The sequence below is a fragment of the Neopsephotus bourkii genome, unplaced genomic scaffold (genome assembly GCF_033783945.1).
Source record: "Neopsephotus bourkii isolate Nb327-2 ecotype Australia unplaced genomic scaffold, CSIRO-AGI_Nbou_v1 NB_1792, whole genome shotgun sequence".
NCBI classification, from domain to species: Eukaryota; Metazoa; Chordata; class Aves; order Psittaciformes; family Psittacidae; genus Neopsephotus; species Neopsephotus bourkii.
Genome location: NW_026902266.1, coordinates 12,315,192 through 12,335,237, shown reverse-complemented (window position 1 = coordinate 12,335,237; position 20,046 = coordinate 12,315,192). Strand labels below are relative to the sequence as shown.

At 37.6% G+C, this 20,046-nt stretch overlaps 1 long non-coding RNA gene across 2 annotated transcripts; it reads right to left on the bottom strand.

Moving 5' to 3' along the window:
- Positions 1–10,967: 10,967 nt before the first annotated feature.
- On the bottom strand, positions 10,968–18,975 carry LOC133226627 (uncharacterized). 2 transcript variants are annotated; one of them, XR_009729596.1, is made up of 4 exons: positions 18,590–18,975; positions 15,538–15,636; positions 11,645–11,755; positions 10,968–11,067 (listed from the first exon to the last, which is right to left on the bottom strand). It is a non-coding gene; the product is annotated as an uncharacterized LOC133226627 (long non-coding RNA). The 2 variants fall into 2 exon arrangements; XR_009729595.1 differs by having other exon boundaries at positions 10,968–11,035; positions 18,590–18,971.
- Positions 18,976–20,046: the final 1,071 nt, after the last annotated feature.

The following is a 20,046-nucleotide window of genomic DNA, read 5'->3' as shown; positions in this document are numbered from 1 at the left end:
ATTATGTCATAGGACATTCTGGACTGAAAATATGGAACACAACGTAGATAAAAATAGAAGGGCATGCCTTGATGCACTGGGTATGCTATAATTATGAGTGCAATTTTCCTCAGTAGAGGAAAAACTGTTCCTGATTACTGAATCTTTTGAAAGTAGATTGTCACTTCCCTCCCCTCCCCATCCATTTATACCTCAGTCCTGCAGCTGAAGACGTATGAAGAGACATTTATTCTTTTTGTATTACACCTTTAGTGGAGATTTAATTTCCTTGAAAAATATATCAGCCTTAATATCTAGCACATTTACGCAACAGCTCAAGAAATATTCTTCTTAAGGACAGAAAAAAAAAAGAATATAAAGTCCTACTTCTCAAAAACAGAAAAGTAAAAAGATACTATAAACCTAGTACTGAAATCATTGAGCACATCTTAAATTGCAAGCACTGCAACTAGCCCCAGTCATTTTTCTGTGGCTACTTAAGTATCTACAACATAGCATGTACAATTTGAGAATCACAAAACATTAAAAACAGAGGATATTTCTTTCACTGGTTTAAAGCAAAATAATTTCATTTAAGTCAACAAACTATGAATACTGCATCAGTTCAAATGAGAATTTGTCATATTGAGAAAAAAGGCAGTTGATTACAAAACTGTTGTTTACATGTTTTACCCTACCACACCAAAAAATTACATAAACAGGGAGCTGACACAACTCCAGTAGCCGAAGAGAAGACACAACAGATAAAACAGGCTTCAAGCTACAAACAATAACCAGAACCCAGGACACTGAATCAAACAGCAATCCCTACAAAGTCAATATTGTGAATGAAACAGAGGAACAAGAGCAACAAGACATTAGGAGTGACTTGCACAGGCAGCATAGAGGACGGGACTAGAGTCCCTCACTAGAGAATAAGAAGAGATCAGAAAGAGTAAGCAGTAGAAAATAATGTTTCTGTTCCTCAAACCTCTCTTAACAACAGAAGAATAAAAATTTTCCCTCTGGTCCAAATTCTGCAAAGGGAGGAAAGATAACTGCCTGCACCAAACTTCCATCGGCCTTGGGCTTAGCTTCTATGCACCCAGTGATTTGTCAGTAAAAGCTGACAAAAAATTTAAACAGTAACTATGCATCACAGAGGGCAGCAAATTAATAGTAAAGAAAGAGTTTTGTAAATAGATTTAAATTGATACCTAATAATATCAATATAAAAATATATTTAATTTGTATTAAAAGGCAAAAGGAATTTAATTTCACAGTGTAAAGCACACCACCTAGGGACAAACCAAAAGAAAGAACTATATATTAAATAAGACAACTGTACTTCAAAGTTGGTAAAAAGAACAAATGAGGCTCTCTGAAGGCAGTTACAGTAAGTTACCAGCTCACAATGACAATATGAGAAGGAAAAATGGGTACAAAGATTCATTGCCTTCACAGAAAAACAGTTACAGAATATAATGCAACTCTCAGGGTAGGTTATGTTATTGTTAAAACAAATTATGGGTAAGCATAATCTGTGTTTCCTTACTTAAGGTTCTGAAGCTTTGAGGGACAAGCAGTCATTAAATTTGGAGCTCTAGGTTTTCCCAGTACCTCATGAGGCATGACACTCAAATCTGAACAGGGATCCGCTAGCTATTCACAGTAAAAACAGGAGGAAGGAGAACTTTTAAAGTACTCACCTTTTCCCTCAATTATTTTTTCTGCATGAAGAATGTGGCCTGAAACACTGTGAATAACACTATGCATTAAGTCATTGTGTTTTACTTGTCCAAACAGTTTCAGAGGGAATGCAAATCAGACTTTCCCCTCTTACAGCAAGAATTCCACAGAACTAGAATTAAATACGGAAGCAGCAAGACATATCTGCCATAGGTACCAGGAAAAGCTTAAAAAACATCATGAAAATAAAAACAAAACAGAAAAGAGGACACGAGCCTTCTAACAATACAACAGTTTTGTTTTTAAATGAAGTGGGAAAAATTGTCAATTTGCTGTAAATTATAGCCCTGATAGAATACTGAACATTAAGTAACAACACTGAGTGACTGCTGTAACAGGCATAAATTCTCTAGAAGTGGCTGGTACTACAGCACTGACAAGCAAAGTGAGCGTCTCTAAGGCACTCAGGAACATACCATTACTGGAATGGTCACTGCAGATTCCTTTTGCACAACAAAACCTAATGAATTCAAATAGTAAAAAAAGTCTGGATCCGCTGTGGTTGCCTTACAACTAATGGTCCAGGATAATGCATACCATGAGGATTATAAGTGCATTGAGAAGTTCTGGCATGCTGGGGTGGAATTTGCGGTTTCTTGATGTTTGTTTGTTTGCGTATTGTTTTATTTTGTTGGGTTTTTTTCTATATGTATTGCAGCTACAGGTTGGGTGGAGAAGAGATACAGAGCAGCCCTGTGGAGAACAACTTGGGGGTGTTGGTCAATGAGAAAATGCCAGCTTCAGTGAGCACTGGCAGCCCAGAAAACCAACCGTACCCTGGGCTGCATCAAAAGGAGTGTGACCAGCAGGTCAAAGGAGGTGATCCTGCCCCTTTATTCCGCTCTCGTGAGACGTCCCTCACTTGGAATATCGTGTGCAGTTCTGGTGTCCTCAACATAAAAAGGACATGGAACTGTTGGAACAAGTCCAGAGGAAGGCCATGAGGATGATCAGGGGACTGGAGCACCTCCTGTATGAAGATAGGCTGAGAAAGTTGGGGCTGTTCAGCCTGCAGAAGAGAAGGCTGCATGGAGACCTCATAGCAGCCTTCCAGTATCTGAAGGGGATGCTGGGGAGGGACACTTCATTAGGGACTGTAGTGATAGGACAAGGGGTAATGGGTTCAAACTTAAACAGGGGAAGTTTAGATTGGATATAAGTTCTTTACTGTAAGGGTGGTGAGGCACTGGAATGGGTTGCCCAGGGAAGTTGTGAATGTTCCATCCCTGGCAGTGTTCAAGGCCGGATTGGACAAAGCCTTGGGTGACATGGTTTAGCGTGAGGTGTCCCTGCACATGGCAGGGAGGTTGGAACTAGATGATCTTAAGATCCTTTCCAACCCTAAGCATCCTATGATTCTATGAGTTTACATATATGTGTATATATATATTATTATCTTTTTTTTCCATTGTGAATTGATTTCAATGGAGGGAGAGGTAACTACTGTGAAAAATGTCAGAAAAGCAGTTCCAAAAAAATAGCCCAATTTCTCTTGAAAAGATTTCAGATCCTCATTTAAAAGCTACAGGTTTCATTTTTTTGCCTAAGCATGCGGCAGGAGACTTCTGGAAATCGTTTTAATTATGCTGAAAACACTTTTTTAAGTTCTGTGCTTAATGGGTGGTTAGAAAATTCATACTCTTACTTAAAACATGCTATAATTACAGAATGGAACAAACACTAAGGAAGCACACAGAAATTGATAGCATAACTATTGAAAGTACGAACTAAGTTGGCACTTAATCATCTTTTGAAGCATTTGCTTTGTTGCAACCTACATTTCACTTAGACTGCCATTTTACAGTCCCTCGAGGACTGGTAATTTCTAACCTCAAAGCCATGGTAGAGTTCGAAGCAGTAGCATTTAGAGAATTTAAGCTGCTTAATAAGCAAAATTTGGAGATGCATGAGAAAGATCTCAGTAAAGGATTAAACCTATCTTTAAGGGGAAAAACCCCATCTTTAAGGGGAAAAAAAAAAAGGACGGTCAGATGAAGGCACATTTCACATTTTCTGTGTACTGAAATGGGACACAGGCTGAGTCTCCAGAGACCCTGAAATGCTTGTCCCTTTGACATCGTATTCCCTCAGTCATTTCACTGCCATGATAATTCTGAAAGTTTATACAATTAAATATCAGTATCGCTGTTTTCTTGCTAATTATTGTACTTTAAAAAAACAAAATCTAGTTGAGGACGTCAGCCACTGTTTGGGATGCCTTCACTGTGCAGACATTGCAGAACACATACTACTGCAGGATTGTGATGGTAAGAAACTGGGTGTTCAAGACATTATCTTTCATTCTAGCACAGAATGATGCAATTTGGTAATTCATGTTTGAACAAGGACTTGATCCTTCAAATAATCTTTCTCCCCCCTGCCCCTTCCATTTCAACACTCAGGAAATAATTTGGTGTTCTGTGATATAACCACAACGGAAATGTTAAAAGTGACAGAAATATAACTTTTCTGCAGAGAGCTAAGGGGGGAAGGCTAAAAAAGGCTGTAAGAAGGCAAGCCTACTTTTAGAAATTAGTATCTGCTTTTCTAGAGGGTTCTTTCACCAGATATCAAGTAATTTAATTTATTTTTGTTGATTTGTCTGAAAGTTTCTTCCAGTGCTATTACCCCCTTCAGATGCATTAAAAATAAATTCAAATATTCAACAGAAAGCAAACTAATTGCTTGGTAATGACCTTTTAAACACCCAGATTAACCTTAATGGCTTTAAATGGAATTCTAATGAGTTATTCCAAGTATACTCAATTATTTACTATTTATATGCATAGACACGGTCAGAGTATTGTTGATTAAATTAATTTTTAGCTTAAGATGTTGTTTTAAGCTTCATTATTTGCAAAGAGATATACCACAGTAGAAGCATACATACATATATTTTCGCGTACACTTGTGCTCTGACTTCATAAGCCTGTCTAATGGCATGGTTTGAAACAGAGGATCCATATTCAGGTCCATGCTCTGCCTGACTCTGGATAATGCAAGATAAACTGCTCTGAACCAAGAACAGAGATTTAAATCTAAATCTCCCACATTACACGCTAGTGCCCTATGCACAATATGCATATTGGTGACAGACAAATGCACACTTCCCAAAATGAAAAAGCTGAAATTCTGACTTTAACAACCCAATTTCATGAAAATGGTCAAAGCATTTCATAGTACTCTGACATGAAAAAGAACCTGAAGTATCAGAAGCTCCAGAAAAAAAGTAGAAAAAAAAGTGTATGGAGTGTAGATTTTCGCAAGTGCCTGACTATGAAAAAATCCATTTTATCTTCTGGAGGAAGGAGGTAAGGAAGCCACACCTGCCAGAGTCCTCATTTATTTACCCTCTCAGTCAACTGACAACATCAAGACATGAGGTTTTGCTTTGTTTTCAATGTGGGTTTGTTTGTTCAAAGGTGTTGTGGTTTAACCCCAGCCAGACAGCTTGTTCACTCACTCCCCCCCTTCTTGCCCTGCCCCTATTCTCGGAGGGACGGAGAGGAGAATCAAAAAGAATGCAACTCCCACAGGTTGAGATAAGAACAGTTTAGTAACTAAGGTATAAAACAAATCACTACTGCTACCACCAATAATAGTAATGATAAAGGAAATAACAAGGGAAGAGAATACAAGACCTCATCACCAGGCAACCGATAACTCGCTCCCCCCAGCTCGACCAAGCACCGACCGAAACCTCCTCCAACCCTGCAGTTCATTCTGCCCTTCCAGGTAACTCTCCGTTACCTCCTGGGCATGATGTGCTGTGGCATGGAATACTTCTTTTGTAAGTTTGGGTCAGGTCTCCTGTCTCTGCTTCCTCCCAGCTTTCCTCCTCCCTGGCAGAGCATGAGGCTCACAAAGTCCTTGGCCAAACCAAAACATCATTTTTATCAGCTCTGTTCCCAGCCTGAAAGTCAAAACACAGCACTGCACCAGCTACCAAAGAGAAAAATGACTGCTACTGCTAAACCCAGGACAAAAGGGATAGACAAGCTATGCCTCTTTTACAACTCTGAATTCCAGTCTCTCCGGTTCCAAGGGTAAAGACTGAGGCAACAGACTACTACTAATTAAATTTACAAAGGCTAGAGAGAAAACAAGAGACAGCATTAGAAGTTTGCTTACAAGCTTGGGAAGGAGATGAAGAACAGTGGATATTTTGAAAAACTGGCTTCCTTCAGAGGTCAGTAAAACCAACTCTGATGTGTGCTGTAGCACAGCATAAATGTGGACATAAGTATTAGTATTCTTGAGTTTGAGCTTGAACATTTATATATCTTACAGATAACTGTCAAATGAGCTTCATCCACCTCCATTTCAGCTACCCTAAAAACAAGTATCAAAATGTTTTAAATAAGGCTGCATGAAATTGCCTTTAACTGAGAGCATTTCACCTCACTATCACCAAAGTTCAAGATGTAATAACCCCAAAAAAAGTGCAGATAATTGAGTTCTACTCTGTTGGTCTTAATTTAGATTAATTCACTCATTTTTATTCTACCTCTCATTAAAACAAATGTAATATCTCATCTTGTATGACATCTGCCATCTAAGATGTTCATATACAAAACTGAAAGATCTGAAAGTTACTTAAAATAACTATGAGAAAGTGACTTTTTCCCATTGGTTTCCTATATGATGAAAGTTTTTACACACCAAAACAAACCAAAATCAGGTTTTAAGCCACATTTAGGAAAACTAGTAAATAGCTACATTAATTTCTTCTCAGGTAGACTCAGCAAATTAAAAAAACAAACAAACAAACAAACAAACAAAACCCCCAAAAACCCCACACAGGTACACAGGTGGGATTACCTTACAGGATCTGAGAAAAGAGATATCAAATTTGGGAACCTACGGCTAAACACCATGTCTTTGGGCAAAACGCACATTTGCTTCAATTAAAGGAGCATTCTACTTTGCTTTTCTGGCAAGATATCACCCTCATTGTATTTCCTAACAACAAAGGAACCAGGAACAGGAGTCAGCCACAATCATCCATACCCTCACCTCTCCAAAATTCTTAATTGAAATTATTTACAAAAATATTTGGGGGGTGAGGGAGGAGATTTAACTCTAGTTCAGATTACAATAACATCTCGAGTCAGGTATTCTACCATGATGTCTAACAGGTATCTCACACTACACTAAAACCAATGGCCAAGTTCCTTTATCAATCACATGACAGCTTTTATGGGCAAGATGCTTTATAATGAAGAGCCTAGCCACAACAGAAGAATATAATAAAAATAAAAATAAAGAAAATCATGCCTTTGAGTGGGAAAAATGAGGGCAACAAAATACAGTTTGCATGAGTTAAGACACTGGAAGAGCAGAATTCGTATTTTATAAATTATTATAAGATACCACCCCCCAGACACTATCAGATTCTTTTTTTTCTTGGTCAGTGTATCAAAACTTAGTTCTGAATGGCAAGTTTTCAAACAGAACTGAACTCAGTGGAAATTAAAAGATCTGTTCATCCCTGTAACAGTTAAAACAGAAAATCTTCAGAGGAAAACTGTTATTTAAAACCCAAAACTTGAGTTTCCAAAGATGAAGTGTTCCATTTTTGGCTTCCTAAAGTGACTGAAGACATTTCAGCAATTTCAGTATTAGTGCAGGCTTTTCCTTATTGCTGCACTACTCTTTTCATTAAAAGACGTAAAATTCATTCCAATATAGATACTTTTTTTTGCTGTTGTTTTTCAATGTTCATATGAACAGTTTCAAAATCCCATGAGTTTCATGTTTTATCATTAAAAAATATTCTAATGGAAATGTTAGTTTTCTGTATGTTACATAATGATTTTTGTATACATAAATTTGTTAATGTGTTCAGCAATCTTCATCCCTTTATCTTTTCATATTTATACAATATGCTTCTGGCTACAGTAACTTTTCTTAATTACCCTCTGAAATACATGCAAATGTCAAACAGAGCTCTGGTTTTAGCAGTTCTATTCAAAATCATGCACTGATTGAAATAACAAAAGAACTCAAGTCATATTTTCACAAGTTTTGTAAACTGGTTCATACAGTTCTCTACAAGAATGTTAAAGTAATTACACATACCTTTAGGTAGCTAACAAAAAAAGCAATGCAAGTTTATGAGTCAGCTTAATAGATTCTTTACAGGAACTGTTGGCAGAATTCCTCCAAGTAGCTACTATGCTCTGTCATATTTCTGAGAGTAAAGTTATCTTTGAAGTCTGAGAAGTTCACTGGACAAATCTGGGTGCAGAACCATTCTAAAAAGTAATAAAATCCTAATATAATACTTTAGAGTACAAGCAGTGAGCAGAGAAGAAGGACATGTAGCCTAAATCCTATGAGGACCTAGGTTCTCACACAGAACCTGTATCTTCATTGTAATTGATACATCCTGATACCCTTAATCTTCAGCAGGGCCGATTACAAGGCTACAATGTACAGAATACTTTTACATTTATTTGGAAATAGAGGTGTTCCTTAGACAAACATGTATTTGCCATCATGCCAGACAGTACAGCAGTACATGTCCTGATACTAGTAACAATACAAATAGCTGAGTAGGTCTTCTATTTTCCTGTTCAGGAAAGGCAGAAAACAGAAAGAAAAAAAACTCAAGCTTTTTCATTTGCAATTCTTCTAAACATAGGATACAGTATAACCTGAAATAAAAATAAATAAATAAAAATGGATACTCATAGACTCAGAAAAAGTTGTAATTGTGTACCAACATTTGCAGAGCTATAACACTGCTACATATCACAGAATTCCCATACAGTGAATAGCAGTACAGTGCTATTAATACCACTTTCAGTTTCATGGTTAACTTATGAAATCTTAATTTAAATGTTCTTGACACCAAAGGGCTAGCAATTCCAGATTAACAGAGGTTGGTGGGGGTTTTTTTGTTGGGTTGGGGGGGGCTATTTTCAGTACAAATTAGGCATATCTTTAGTAAGCGGATCACAGGAATCTGTAAGGGCTTGGGGGTGGGGTGGGTTTGGGTTTCTTTAAAACACTCCTTACTATCATCTCACAATTTCAACACATCAGCCTGTGAGGAAGAGCATCTGAAAATCACGACATGGCAAAAATAAAAGCAGTTTAACAGTAGCTGCAGAAGATTCCACATTAAGTAAGCATAATTAAAGTGTAAGTAGAATAAAGTGATAAATACAATAAAAAGCTTACATACAGATGCTGTAATAGGTATATTTACCATTGCCCTCAAATCAGAGTCCACGACCTTCAGAGAAGTTGCCACACACCCTACACTCAGGAAGGGATAAAACTCAGGGCTCAGGAAGGGATAAAACAAACTTAAGTCACCAGGAAAAGAGCAGCATTGCTAAAAGCTAGTATAGACAAAACTTTTTTTATAGACAACAGTATGTCTCTAAATATCTTCTTCAGGTTTCATGGAAAGTATTTCATTCTCTAGAGATCCATAGCCTACATCTCGCCCCCCCCCAGAAATGTATATATTTCTTAAAGAGCTCATTGGCTTCTGTTCTCCTCCTGCAGAACGTAACTTAAGGAAAAGTTTCTAGTGTTCATGGAAGAGTCTCATTATCACCTATGAAATAAAAAGCTCAGCTCTGATTTTCTCCTGAGAATGAGGGAGCTCATATTCACATCCTCCATTTTCCCAGAGAATGCATTAACAAGCAAGCTGGAAACTATTCTACAACTTTCAGCTGAAGCTGCACTACTGTAAGGAAAGTAATTCAAAACTTCTCAGGCCAGGCAGAAGGATCACATGTGAGAGTGCAATTCAGTGTCTCAATAACAATTCTTACATTTGTTCTTAGTCATAGAAACTTTACCGGAAGCCAGAACAAGCACTCAAGATACTCCTCTTACACAGATGCTCTACTGATGGGAATACAAAAATAACTTACATAGGCCTTTAAAGCCTACTCACCACATACTTACTTACACAAAAGAATAACAATTCCATTTTGTAGCTCTCAAGTGGTCAAACTGAAGAAGTTTTAATTGTACCAGGGAACTTCCAATTATACAAACAAAACAAAACCAGACTCCAGATGACACCAAGAAACATTTGAAAGCATTTTCAGAATTACAATTTAAACATGCAAATTTGACAAAAATTACATCTTTAAATGCCTAATCTTTTGGGAAAAGGACTAAGATGCAGGCTTTTACTCTATGACAGTGAACACGTACAAACAGAAAACAGCCACAGAAAACCAAACCAAACATACAAAAAAAAGGGCACAAAATCCAGAATGTTACAATATGCTATAGTCTTCCACTGTTAGTCTTCTGACAGGGGTTTGGTGTTTGAAGAGACTAAAAGTCGAATAAATCCTGTAACTTTTAGCAGGACCAGAGACAGGTCAGCCAGGAAATATGAAAGTTAAATTTCTACCTTGTGTAGTCTCATTTTCAACACAAAATGCTACAAAGAAACAGGCATTTTTCCATGTCTAGCCCTTAAACACCATCCTTCCTTCAATGTAAACTTACCAGGGAGAAAGATGGCACCAAACTGACATCCTGAAGTGCTAAAAATATATTTCTGCTTCCCTACTGCAGCTCTGGGGCAACTGAAGCACGGACTCCAGTTGTGATGCAACCAAAATAATTTATTGAGCGAGCTTATAGGCTTTTTATAGACCCCTGCCTAGCGATCAGTAATTGCTGTTTCTTTTTAGCACTTTCTGCAACATCATATGCTTTTCTCAACCAATCACATTATTGTTCATGCGCCTTTGCTTGAACAACTTATTTTTCTCAGATGTATAAGCACATTTCTCTGTTAACACTTTCTGCCACATTATTACTTTCCATTTTCCTTGAACACACATTCTTTGTCCCCTTAGTCCACAATGGAGACTTTCATTAGCTCCTGGGAAAGTTCAAGGTACATTACATCTTTGTTTTCAGTGACTTCTTTGTTTCAACATCCACAGTTCTCAGAGATTATCTCAGTGTTCTGACTCCTCTTGACTCCCATGGTTTGCAGCTGATGAGGGTCAGGATGTTTGTGCTCTTGTTCAGGTCTGCTGGTGCAGCCTCTTGTGCAGCATTCCCCACACAGCTCCAAGCTTGAAATTGTTCCATAATATTTGCTCTATAATGTCTACTGGATAACGGTATTCTTTCTCAGCCTTAATGACAAGAGAGTTTTGAAGTTAACTTTCTGGAACATTTAAAATAACCCATATTTGACAATTGCAGCAACGGGTGCTACATAGACATATGCTACAGGGCATAGACAAAACTATGCCCTGTACCCCTCACAGGTAGCAACTCCAGCATTTTAACCTCACTTGTAGAATACCTGCAGAATGGCAAAACAAAGGTTTTTATGCCCTGTAAAAATAGCAGTGTAAGATCACTAGCATTAGACCAGACACAGACCTCCTAAAGAGGCAAGACAACAGAAAGTTTATTTAAAAATCTCCCCCAGTTAAGTGTTCTTATCTCAGGTGATTAAATAACTGCCTGACTAGTAAAGATGTCCAAGAGAGTAATCAAACAAGTGGACTAGCAAGCAGGTAAATACTACCATTGTTTGATAGAAAGTTAATTTAAAACCAACAAAATTCATAAATAAATAAATAAATAAAATCTGTTGATGCTATTAAACTGAGGAAAATATTTGGCATTAAACACGCTCAAACTGTTCACATTGCTTGTCACAATAACATTCTTGATAAATAACTGAATAAATATGAGTCAAGCTCAGTGTACTGCCTCTGAGGAACTAGAGGTCCCTTACCAATATCATTATCTAAACCTAATTAGTAGTTTTATTGATGATTGGTGATTGTAGCCTGATGGAAGCTGATTAACATTCCTCAGAAACAAACAGGGCGGGGGGGGGGGGGAGGTATTTCCCTTTTGCTCAACCTCAGTAGAAAGGGAATTAAATAATTAAATATTATACCTGTGCACACTGAAGTTCAGTTTCTTTCATTCATCTATAAAACATGGTGATATTGAAAGTGCACGAGGCATTTTCATTGCTTGACATCTATTGAATTCTGAGTATTTTTGCCTGGTTGAATGGAATGACAGAAATAGAACACTTTAAGTGTAATTAAATATTTTATTACCATAGTCTAATTAAAAAAATACTGGATTAACTTGTCAAAGCAGATTTCACTGGAATGTTAGAACAGCATTTTCAATTTTCTTCTTGAATGTAATCTGTGCCTAAACACTGTGATGATTAGTATAATTACTTTAAATAGTACTAGGTGCATTCAGAGGAGAGGGATGGACCAATGTCCTGGGTTCAGCAGTAACAGTCTCTTTTCTCCTTCTTAGTAGCTGGTGCAGTGCTGTGCTTTGACTTTCGGCCTGGGAACAGCACTGATAAAACTGACGTTTTGGTCTGGCTCAAGGACTTTGTGAGCCTCATGCTCTGCCAGGGAGGAGGGGAAGCCAGGAGGAAGCAGAGACAGGACACTTGACCCAAACTGACCAAAGAGGTATTCCATACCACAGCACATCATGCCCAGGATGTAACTGGGAGTTACCTGGAAGGGCTGCGGGGTTGAAGGAGGTATCGGTCGGTGCTTGGTCAGGCTGGGCGGGCGAGCTATCAGTCAGCTGGTGGTGAGGTGTGGTATTCTCTTCCCTTGTTATTTCCCTTATCATTATTATTATTGGTGGCAGCAGTAGTGATTTGTGTTTTACATTAGTTACTAAACTATTCTTATCTCAACCCCTGGGAGCTGCATTCTTTTCTATTCTCCTCTCTGTCCCTCCGGGAGTAGGGGAAGGGCAAGAAGGGGGGGAGTGAGTGAACGAGCTGTCTGGCTGGGTTTAAACCACGACAACCAATTACTGGGTATTCCATGGAAAACACTTCCTTTCATTTCCCTAATATTATCCTATGTAACCATTTTCCTTCTTTCTGAATTGAAGAATGAGTTCATTTAAAACTCCTAAACTGAAGTTTAGGTTAAAGTTAAGTTCTGTTGCAGAAGAAAGCCCTGTAGTGTGACACAGAATCATAGAATCACAGATTGGTGTGGGTTGGAAGGGACCTTAGGGCTCAGCTAGTCCCAGCCCCCTGCCACAGGCAGGGACATCTTCCACTAGAGCAGGTTGCTCCAAGCCTCGTCCAACCCAGCCCTGAACACTGCCAGGGATGGAGTAGCCACAGCTTCTCTGGGCAACCTGTATGCCAGTGCCTCACTATCCTCATGGGGAAGAACTTCCTAAGACATAAGTCTCCGTGTCTTATTTAGCGGACAAAGAGTCAGTTTGCACAGAAATTAAAAAGAATTTAGATATCTGTATTGGAAAATTTTCCTTTTGCTACTATCCAGCCTCCATGTAAAACATATAAATAGTTTATGCCCAATGTAAATCCCCACTGTAGTAAAAGATCAGATGAACAGGAAGAAGTGAAGTTTTACTTGTATCTCTGTTGGTGTCTATATGGTGAGAAATACAAATCTACGCACATATATTAACATACATAGACACATATGGACAAAGTATGGAAAGAAAACACATCCGTCAACCCTGCCTCAGACAAAGCAGGGTGAGGCTTAAACTCCTTTTTTTGATTAAAAAGCCCTAGATTTAATCACTGTGACACAGCTGGGAGGAGTCAGTGCTAAGCAGCACACTGCGGGACATTACTGACCTCCAGTGGATGCAGGTGTACAGCATTATCATCAAAATTCTTAGGGCTTTTTCTGAAGGTTTCTTCATTAGTTTAAATATTTTCCTTTACTTGGGATGGGAGGAGACATGATTATCTTTTTATTTTTAAGTACTAAGAGAAAGCTAGCATTCACAAAGTCGTAAGTACACAAAAATGTGCTACATTAGCATTATAAAGTATACTTGCTTTGATAAAAAATTTGAGCCAGAAATAACCATGGCACAAATTAAAGGACAAATAGTATGCTGTATCTAAATCTAAAGTCTGTATTTGTGCTATACCTCAACTACAAGTTCTAGAAATTTTAGTCAAAGTCATTTATTTATAACAAGATTAATTACAACTCACATATTGTGTGCAACATTCAAATCAGGGCTTAGTGCTAGAAATACACAAGAATGAAATATTTGTATAATGGACTTTGTTCATCAGGTTAGAACAAAACTAAAACCCTTATGTTTCTTGAGCTTTGGATTTTAATGAAGGTATTTATAAGGCTGCATTTATACTGTTCAGAATCAAAAGAAATTCAAAATTCATATGCAGCAACAGAAATAAAATTACACGGATCCTTCTGATTAGTCTGCAAGCCGATAGCTACCTTTTATATAAACACACGTGTGAATGTTACAGAATTTTCCAGTCTAAATTGGACTGCATGCATTCAGTGACTCTAACCTAGGTTAGGAGGACATCATGTGGCAGAATAACATATGAATGGATCCTGTAATTCCCACAGTGAAAAAACCTTGTCTACAGTTGTTACTCCTTGCAACCAAAAATATTAAAAACTGTTGACAGACTCTGTGATGATAGCTAAAAGACAGGATTATTAAAATGACCTAAAATTCTGTTACAAATGTTGGATGAACATTTGGACTCAGAGGAGGTTTACTAAGCCCTAAGCAGCCATTTTTAAATGTTAGAAGTACACAGTTCCACCTACAGGATAAAATTTCACCTTTGTACGCACTTAGCTCAAACTGTCTTTGCAGAGCCCTGCCAAAAGCAGTAATTTGTGCGTCTGTGACCTGAAAGCACCAATAAGCAACTGCAACAAATATATGAAAGACTCCCATCCCACCTCATCAGTAAAATCCCCCCTGAACCAACTCCATGATTACTAGCACATGAATTCAAAAAATACAGTGCTAGACAGGTATTTCTGAAGCTATGTAGTTTATTTTGCATTTCTCTAAAAAAAAATTCCATATTATTTCGTTTGGCAGAGTCTGATATTAAAATCCTTAGAATATCAGATGAAGATGCAATCTACTTAAACCTTAATTTTTTAATTAAAAATAAAGCAATCCACTTTAGTTAAAATAGTCATAAACTATGGAATCTATTCAGATTGTTATGGTACCAGTCCAAGAAATCAGACAGAACTGGAAGAATAGAGAACAATTTAATAGCATGGCTAAGGATGGACAAACCTCTACATGTTTAGAACCTCGTTGCAGATAGCCACTGAAGACAAAGGAAGTTGTGAATCACAAAAAAAGCTGGAAATCAGAAATTCTAAGGAGATTTTTCTGTTTCCCATTTCTGGCCAGAAAACATAGGCTCAGGTTATGTGATTATTTCACAGAATCTTAGAATTGTTCTTGAAGTTTTGGTTTCTTTTCACTGAATTGGAAAAGCTGACTTAGCAGTAGTGCTGTTAGAGATGGGGAAGCTTATTATGAAGAGCTAGCAGTGAGCAGAGCTGAGGCCTTTGAAGTTCATGAACAGCATTTTTAACAGCAGGATATTTCAGTAGAGGTGAGGTGGGTGAAGAGGTAGTTTCAAGACTGAGTTTGGTTGATTTTAGAGGGATTTATAAAACGTGATGCCTGCTGCAGCAGGGAGGTGGATTAACTGATCCAAAGAGACACTTCCAGTCTCATATTCCTATTCTACAGGCAGAAAATTGGGAAGTATTGGAAAACTAACAGCAGCAATTCGCACCAAGATCATAGTTCTTCACTGCTTTGGTCCAAAACAGACTTTAATACAAAAGAAACCTGCTTTTCAGATTACCCTGACAGGGCAAAAAGGAAAAGTGTATGACTAAAATCACACCATATGAAATGGGTCATAAGCTCATGATATCTCCCAGTGGCTACATAAAGAAAATTTGTGACTCAAAAAAAAAAATAAAAAATTACATTTACCTGCTCTCATCAAACCTGCCATTGAGTAGTGAACAGTATAAAGGTGCTCTTCTGACATGCTCACTTCATCTCCTCTACTTTATATGCTTTTGCTTCTCCCTAGACAAATACATCAGTAGACACAATATAAAAATAGAAAAAAAATCAGTATAAATGAAATCACATTGGTATTGCAGAGGAGGCATGTACTTGAGCATCCCTCCAGATCTATTCAAGTCACACAGGGATTACAGAGAATGTACCATCAGAGCTTTATTTTCCTAGTGAATGGGGGAAGGGAAAAGAGGTATATTTACAAATGTACATACTGGTTTTAGAACCCTCAAGGAACACCTCCTGAAGTCTATGTACCAAGTACTTCCTGTAAGGACAGAGGAATCTCAGCATGCCAGCAAGGGAGCTTACACAATGGGATTTGTCTTGCCTGCTCACTTTAATCGTGACTGGTAAAGCTAGCTGGGTGAAATGCAAAAAAGTAGGAATGCAAATTTCTTCAGTCACAGTGTTCAGGCAGCAAGGAAAAGGCTTCTATCAGCCAGCATCTAAAATAACCTAAGGTCAGATTTCCTGGAACTCAGCTGCAGAGTGCATGCACTTGAGCATACAACCCTCTGCCATTCTTGTATCTCTTGATTCTCTCCAGGCTACTGATTTACATCTCCCACCTGCTGGGTAATCATACGCTATCAGTAAGATCAGTAAGATTTGTTCACACTGTTGCATGGATTGCTGGTTTTATTCTCTGGATTGTTGAAGTCCAAAATCTCAGGTGACTACCCTCTGATACAGTTCCAAATGTAATCTGAAAGGAGTTTTTAGTTGCCTAAGTCACAATTGTACAGACTTGCTTGGCAGGTATTTTGAAAGGATTTTCCATTTCATCTTGTTGCCTGTCAGCAGTCAGATGAAAAATTTCTTGAGCATCTGGGATGACATATATTTGTGGTTTTACACTTAGTCAAAAAATATTTATCCAACAGATGGAAACATGATAAACTAGTCTCTAAAGTAAGCATGCCTTTTGAAAATCTCATGCCTGAGTCAACATCCATAGCTGGCAGTAGGCTGCTACAATTTCAAAAGCGTCACTGCACACAACTAAGAAAATGTCAGAATCAATCTTCCTTCTTTTTTATATAAAATACAATGTGTTTATAACCTAAGAAACATATGGGTAATCTGAGTAATTGAGAAAAATTTCATACCTTAGAGGAGCTATATATACACAGAGCGAGTCAAAATTACATTTGCTTTATGTACTGTAATAAATTAACCCAATCTTTGCTAACATCCTCAATAAGGCCTGATATGCAATTCAGAGTTCTTGCCATCCTAGCCAGGTTGACTAGGGGGAAGCAGAAAAAATCACACCCATATTCAATACTTTTATGCATCAGTGTAATACTTCAGGCACTCCATGAAGACGTAACTGTATTTGAGAAAATAAAATTGCTTTAGAGTTTATTTTATTAAGCTGTAGAGGCAAAAAAATTATCTGTTTAAGATGGTTTTATGCAAGTGGAGATTGACAATATAAGCACAGAAAACTATGGCAGGAAACAAACTAAACACTAGACCTAAACTAAACAACAAATATAACATTTTTATTAAATTGGTCAGTTTTGGTATTTAGTTCCAGATTTGAACTTTACAGACAGAATTTTTATCTAACTAGTAAGAGGAGGTACAGCTGTGTTTGTATTAGCAGACGTAAATTATTACCACCATTTTCCATCATATATTGTGGCGTTAGAGGTACAGAGAACTTAAAAACCTTCTGAGCATGAAGACATAACAAACTCTTTCCTATGATAATGAACAAAGATTACAGGGGCAAAATATTGTGGAGTTATTTGTTCTCCTAGGTCTCAGGTCAGCTGGCAGTAAAATTCCTGACCCTTTCTGTTTCAGCTGTCCTACGAAAGGCTGGGGTAGGGAAATGTCATTTTGGTATTTTACTGTGACCATTTTTAATTTTTTTAACTATAGTTGCTTAGCTGCTGAATACATATGAACATGCAGAAAGATCCAGAAAACCAGACTGGGAGTTGAAAAAAAAAATACAATGACCTGCAGGGAATTAATGAATTCTTACAGATGTCACGGCCTAAGGTGGGTTGTTTTTTTTTTTTCCAAAAAATGACCCTGAGGGACCAAGCAGTATTTAATAATAAACCAACAGTTAGAATTACTCAGGCCCTAAATATGATTAAAAAGTAGATGTTCACAGTAAGATATTAAAGCTCAAATATTCAAGAGGTCACAGACTTTTCAAATGTGTTGCGCTAGACTATGCTCTTCTTTGCCAAATGAGAGGCTGAGGATGCTGGCAGAAACCTAGCAGAATTTTAAAACTCCTCCAACTCAAACAAATGAAACGCTGTTCACCAGACCAAATGATCTTAAAATCAGCAGTATGATGAAAGGACTTTCCAACTCCTAGATTTCTGCTGAGTTGTGAGGAAGATACGGGTTCTCTTAGCCAACTCCCTCAATATATTATGGCTACTAGCCCCATGCTAGCTCTGCTGCCAGCCTTTCAATAATATGCAATAATGGCTTGACACTTTAGACTGCAAAACTCTGGCAAAACTCCCACTGACCAGCAGACATGCTGACATACTGCGGAAGGAAGTACCACACATGGAACCAATATATGTGGTTCAGAAAATGGGGAAGTTTGAGTTTAAAGAAAGTGTGTACAACTTTTAAATTATGGATTGATTTCCTTTACATAAAGCCAATAATACTCATGTTTAAAGCTACATAAATGCTTCAGCTATCGTGTAAAGGTTTGTAAAAGCTTTGGTAACAAACTTCAATATGGTTCATTATCTCCATTCACTTGATCCACTACCTCTTTTTAGCAAAGTCTGAATAAAAAGTAAGATGGCCTCTCTTTTTAGTTTTACCTATGTAGTACATATTATCAGTTTCCACTGAGAACCATATCAAACATAAGTGCAATAAAGCATCGTGAATTCAGTTATTTAAATAGAGTTTGAACACTAAGATGTAGGGTTCATGCTTTAGTATTCCATTATTAGGATACCTCATGAAAATGAATGCATTCACTGCTCAGTCCTGATTCACCTCAGTAAGATTGCAGAATTAGCCTCCTCATATCATCTTTCTTCATGGCTTCTGTATTAGAGCTCCTGTAAACAACCACAGTCTCAGAAGACAAGCCTTGGCAAGAAATACATAATTCTACTGATTTCACAAGTGTTTGCATTACATGACCTTCTTCAGTTCCATCATTATTACAGAACTATTTTATTTCTCTGCATTCACTGCTGTAGCATTTTACAGTAAGGACTCAGAAGAATAAAGTTAGCAACAGTGTCCCTGTATTGTCTGTGATTAATATTATAGAATTAAGCGGTGTACTGGACTTCATGCAAGACCTTAAATTTATCAGTTTTCAGATTATGGAAATTAAAAATTTCAAAAACAGGGAAAGTTCTCGTCATTCTATATATTAAAAAAAAAGTAAATAGTGAAGGCTTTCAAACAGTGATTTCACTTACACAGAGGGCACATTTCTGTTCATGAACCCTCCATTTTAGTTTTGAAACAGAATGTCTTATCAGCTTAGTCCTTTGTTATTAACTTAACAACTAGCTTCCACTGTGAACACCCTTATATTCTATCATGTTTCCCCACCCTAGCACAGAGAATTTATACTGGCATAATTCTTTTAAGAATCAGTGAATACAGAAATAATTTATTTTCAAAGGGGAGAAGGTACTAATTCCCTGCAGCCTGGTTGAATATGTTAGCTTTTCAAACCATCCAATCAATGGATGCACCTACATGAGTCTGTAAGTTCAGATCACGAGTATGCTTTTGAAGTAAATCTCCTATTCAGTCCCCCTTACTTTACTTTGTTTTATGCAGCACAGGTCAGTGTACAGCTAGATGTCCCCCAAATGAAACAAAGCTGAAAGATTTCCTCCACAGAGCATATAATGTGCTCCAACTACTAACGCTCTTTCAGTTGACAGGAGCAAATTATAGCTAGTTCAAAACAGATTCCCACCTTTTCCCCATTCACATATAATGTGGATATAAGGTTTTTGGCACCAACTATAGATTGGCTCTTCCTGCACAACCCTACTTGTTAATACAGACATGGACAATATTAGCTCAGGTGGTGGGGACGCTGGAGCCAAATTCTGTGTGTCAGGATGTATTTCCTTCTTCCATCTCAGCTTTCCTCTTCATAAAATTTCCTTTGATGAAATGATTTTAAAAATAGAACTTCTTGTTTGCATGGGAGTAATGGATGCAAGTTAGAGTCACGTATGTCAGGAAGTCTGAGATGAAAAATCCAAGTTCTAGCCATCACAGCCTGACACATTATATGTATGTGCACGTTACTGGCATGTACAAAGATGTGTGGTTTATACAGTTCTTTTTATCATGTTTAGAATCTGCTATGACACTTATCCTGTGACTCCACTACATTTTACCTGAAGTTTAAAAATCCAGGTATTTAATTCAGAA